Below are 4,161 nucleotides of genomic sequence, written 5' to 3' on the forward strand. Positions count from 1 at the left end.
TTAATTTTTTTTAAAAAAAGACAAGTTTTCTTTGAAGACAATCAGAAAAGATCAGAGCAACTTTATCAGACTATAATTTTCAAAGTGAGCAAATAAGCTGTACGGCTGCCACGGAATTCTTTATCCTGGGCCTTGGTTTTAAAGAGCTTGGACTAAATGATCCAAAGTTACTTTTAGCTTAATTCTCAAGGTCTGAAATGTTAAGGTTGACATGCTGTACATCTGGAAGGAGGAAACACCTGCTCACCCTTTGTGCTTTGGTCATGCTGGGAAGCACTTCGGTGATCCACCCTTTCCCACCTACACCTTCTTAAAGTAGCCAGATTTTTACCAACTATGAATGGCAGATCCTAAAAGAACAAATCCACATGTCTCATTCAAAGGTCAGGAGGAAGTTATTTTTAAATTGGGGTCAAGAGTTTTGCTCCGAGACTAACACTGCCTTGAGAATTCTGGTTTGCATTAAACATTCAGGTTATTGAAAAACACCCAACAGTCCTGGATGTGAAACTTCTGTAACTCACCTAGTTTCTTCATGATTTTTTAATCAAATAAGCTAGCCCTCAGGTTTCTTCTGTTATGTAAAATACACAGTTACATTGGCTTCCTAATGCCACTATAACAAGTTACAGTATCTTACAGTTCTGGAAGTCCCAAGGCTAAGGCTGTATTTGTGCTGGGAGGAATGTTTCCTTGCCTTTTTCAGCTTCTAGAGCTTCCCCACTAGCTTCCCAGATACCTGTGCGTTATCTTCTCTTATAAAGATCTTTGTGATGACTCTGCCTGGATAACCCGGGCTCATCACTTCACATCTGAAAAGCCCTATTTGCCAGGTAAGATAACATTCATAACTTCAGGATTCTGAAGAGAACATATCCAGGAGCCAGGTTTATACTGTCAACATGACAAAATCTAGAATCAGCTAGAAGAAAAACGTCAGCACATATCTGAAGGAGTTTCTAGATTGGGTCAATTGAATTGAAAAATATCGCCCTAAGTGTGGACCATACCATTCCTTGGAATTCTGTCCATACCTTGGGGTCCTGGACTGAATAAAAAGGAGAAATGGACCTAAGCACCACTATTCATCCCTGCTTCCTGGCTATGCAATGTGACCATCCCTCAGACTCCTGCTGCCAAGCCTTCCCTGCCATGGTGGAGTACACCCTCAACTGTGAGCCAGAATAAACCCTTCCAGTTGCTTTTGTTAGGCATTTTTGTCACAACAGAAAAATAATACTTTTAATCTATCACAACTACAAATATATATTTTTTCTTTTTTTTTTTTTTTTTTTTTTTTTTTTTTTTTTGAGACAGGGTCTCCCTGTAGCCCCAGCTGGCCTGGAACTTGCAATGTAAACCAGGCTGGCCTGCCTCTGCCTCCCAAATCATGGGATTAAAGGCACCACTGTGCCTAGCTAAAAACTCTAAATTCTAAAGCCTCTTAGTTTAGCTACATAGTGTGTCCTAAATTAAGGTCCATATTGAACACCTATAGCTTAATTGCCAAAGCAGTGGCTCTCAAATTTGATGTACATCAGAGTCCACTGAAGAACTTAAGGACGATTTCCTCATGGCGTCTGATTCAGACTTTTCAGATGTGGGGTGGAATTCAAGAATACATTTCTAACAGGATTCCAAATGCTGCTGGGTCCTGAAAACTACCCTTTCTAAAACAACCCATGGATATCAACAAATAACCATAGGATGGCCACAGGAGGGCTCCACTCACCCACAGATGATGATGTTGGGAAGCACATCAACACATAGTAATTGAACCATTTAGATCTTAACAGGAGCTGGCTATATTGGCAAAATGCATTCTAGTTTTTAAGTGATTGATAGCTGTGGAGATGTGTGATGCCAGACTGACCACTACTGAAAAACATCTTTTGTCTAGTAAATTATCTTAGCAAAAGTCCAGCGGGGAAATAGGATTAGGTGATGAGGACAGGGACCGATGCCCTTGCCTCAGGGTGTGCTCACAATGCCAAGAATGGGTTTCTGAAAGCAGGGTCTGCTCTGTGCTCCCTTCAGCCTTCTGCCATGGGGTACTGCAGCCTTCAGAAGGCTCAGAGATGTCAACCTCTTGCTCTTACATTTCTAGAATCCAACTTAATTTTCTCCTTTATAAATTAGTCTTAGGTATTCTATTACAACACACCTATATTCTAACATTTTAACAGTTGGATATAAATAGAATTTTGGCTACTGTAAAAATTGAGAATGTCATGAAAAGAAAAATATATCAGGCCCAATGCCAAGCTTTGGAGTAAGGTTTGAATGTATACTGAGGTTTTATTAAAAAAAAATCTTCACATGTTGAGAATTTTTTTTTCTCCAGTTCCCAGTGTGTTGCTCAGAAACAGCATGCTGACTACTGTGAAGTGAAGCGCTCAGTGATCCCAGGATAAGCTGCTTAGCTGTAGCACAGCAAAACCACCAGATATGGAGCTCTAATATACATAGGGATAATTAATATTTGTAAGAAACAATATAACTATTTCAATGTCTTGATTGTAGCACAAAAGTCAAACTGCAATAACTCATTACAATGCTCTAATAGTTGCAAATTATTGCCTTTTTTCTTGCCATTTTTTAACTTTGATTCACACTGGATTCCAGGGTTCTTAGAGTGTTTTTAATCTTGTTTATATTAAGTCTTCTAGATAGTTACCTCTGGAGAACATCACTTGTGGAGCCTCTTTGCTGGACTGTGTCACTGGTATTCAAAACCTTAAAATTCTTTCAGAACACTTTACTCTAAATTACATTTTAATTAATACTATTACAAAAAAGATTTGTGTCATTCAGTGGCTCATTCACACCAAGTGATCTGATAATCTCCCAGACAGAAGCCTTTGCTAGTCTAACACATGACACTGCCTACCCTGTGATTGTGTGCCTTATGAAAAATGAATGGCTAAGCTTCTATTTCCCCCCACACACTTCATTTTTCCTCATCTTATTCAACAGGTAGTGGAAAGCAGTATCACTTAATCTGTACTGCTTCATTAATCTACCCTAAATTGAAGTTGGGCAGAGTTATAATCTAACCCAACTGGTAATCCAGTCTTCTGAATTCCTTTGGCCCTGTCAGTCTGCTCCAGGGTTTTAGATTGCATATTGAAAATATACACACGGGGGCTGGAGAGATGGTTCAGCAGTTAAGAACACTGGTTGTTCTTGCAGAAGACCCAGGTTCAAATCCCAGCACCCACATGGCAGCAAACAACTGTAACTCCAGTCCCAGGAGAACCAACAGCCTCTTCTGACCTCTGGGAGCATTGCACGACATGGGTGCACTTACCTACACGCAGGCAATACACACATACACATTAAAAAAAAAAAAAAAAAACTTAAAATATACATGTGCAATCAAATGTAATAGTATTTTGGTCTGACAATAGAAATAATGTAGTCAATTATGTATGTAATACAGTTTAAAAACCAGGGCAAGTGGGCTGGAGAGATGGCTCAGTAATGAAGAGCCTGTACTGCCCTTGAACACCAGAGTTCAATTCCCAGCACATGTCAGGCAGCTCACAACCACCTGTTACTCCAGTGCCTCTTCTGGCCTTCAAGGGCACTGCACTCATGTGCACAAACACACACACACACACACACACACACACACACACACTTACAAAAGAAACCAGTGATGGCAAGATGACTCGAGTAGGTAAAGGCATAGAAATAAGAACATGGTGGCAGGAGAGACCCAACTCCTGAAAGCCGACCTCTGATTTCCACAGCACACTGTGGCATGTGTGCAACGCATGCACACACAATGTTCACACACATACACAGTTTTTAAAAGTATGATTGGTATTCCTTTAGCCATCAAAATATTGAGAACTGTTACATTTATTCCAAAGAGTTTTAAGTTGTATTTTGTAAACATAATCACTGAATGCTTTTAAATAGGATGGGCAGGCAGACCTTACTTTCACATGATCTAGAGATAGCTCTAAAATGGTTTGGAATTGCTGCCACTCAGCTGGTGCTGCAAACCCTAAGCTTCCTTTCCAGCCCTTTCCTTTCTTCCCATCTCAAGTTAGGGCCAGTCCCGGCAAGATATGTTCAGTAAGCAGCGACAGAAAGGTAGAGGAGTATTTGCCAAGCCACCCCTGCACTCCCAGCCGCACTGCACAGCCACCG

This window comes from Nannospalax galili, unplaced genomic scaffold, assembly GCF_000622305.1.
Source record: "Nannospalax galili isolate Female #2095 unplaced genomic scaffold, S.galili_v1.0 scaffold500, whole genome shotgun sequence".
NCBI lineage: Eukaryota > Metazoa > Chordata > Mammalia > Rodentia > Spalacidae > Nannospalax > Nannospalax galili.